Raw genomic sequence first — 908 nt, 5'->3', positions numbered from 1 at the left:
TTCCCCCCCCCCCCCCCCCCCCCCAAACAATACCACGCGGTGTTCACGTGCTCGACGCATGATCGGCATCTCCCTCCAGACAGCCAAAATATATCACGTGAATTTGTATATTGACAATACACAACTATGGCGAGTGAGAAGCAGTTTTAGTGATATTGGTTGCTTTGAATTTAAATCCTAGATCATCCTAGACAAACTGCGCTGAGTAAAAAAAGGCTAAGATTTACGTAAATTCTCTGCAGAATATTGAGCCAATATAATTACATATTCACCCCTCAGAATCTGTCGTGACGTCAAATATCAGAAAAAACACGAGGTATCAAAAAGAGCCTTATAGCAAAGTCTGGAATTTTCAGTTCTCTACCCCTTTGTCAGGGAACGCAGTAGCAGTATAATCGAATAATTGATACTTGCTTAGCATGTAGCTAATTTATTTTAGCGCCGCGTCGGTTTAGCCTAGATGCTGACCTTATCTTCCAATGACCTAATTCTTTACATGGCTAAGATATCTAAGACCACTCTCCAAGCAGAGGTTATTGGAGGAAATTGTGACCTTGAGATGCTCGGTTTTTGTCCGCCTTTCCCAAGGATAATAATCTCAGACCTACACTAGGTCAACGCGTGTTGTCTTTTTATATTTATATATCACTTTCGGCAAGGTTATGCTTTAGCCGTTTGTTTTGTTTGTGTGTACATGTAAGTCCGGGAACTTGTGGATGAATCGTCATAATAATAATTAGTCAACAGAATAAATAATGGGCCCTTGCGTCTTTCTAACGTACTGCAGTGGAACTTCTGGTTTTCTGGACAAGCTGTCGTTATTTTTGAATGGTAGATAGCCCTTGGGTAGCCTGGAATCCAACCGAAGTTGCTTTGGTCGCTCCCCAGAGGTACGCTTCCTACCTCAG

The sequence above is a fragment of the Branchiostoma floridae genome, chromosome 9, assembly GCF_000003815.2.
Source record: "Branchiostoma floridae strain S238N-H82 chromosome 9, Bfl_VNyyK, whole genome shotgun sequence".
NCBI classification, from domain to species: Eukaryota; Metazoa; Chordata; class Leptocardii; order Amphioxiformes; family Branchiostomatidae; genus Branchiostoma; species Branchiostoma floridae.
Note: the sequence above shows the minus strand (reverse complement) of the source record.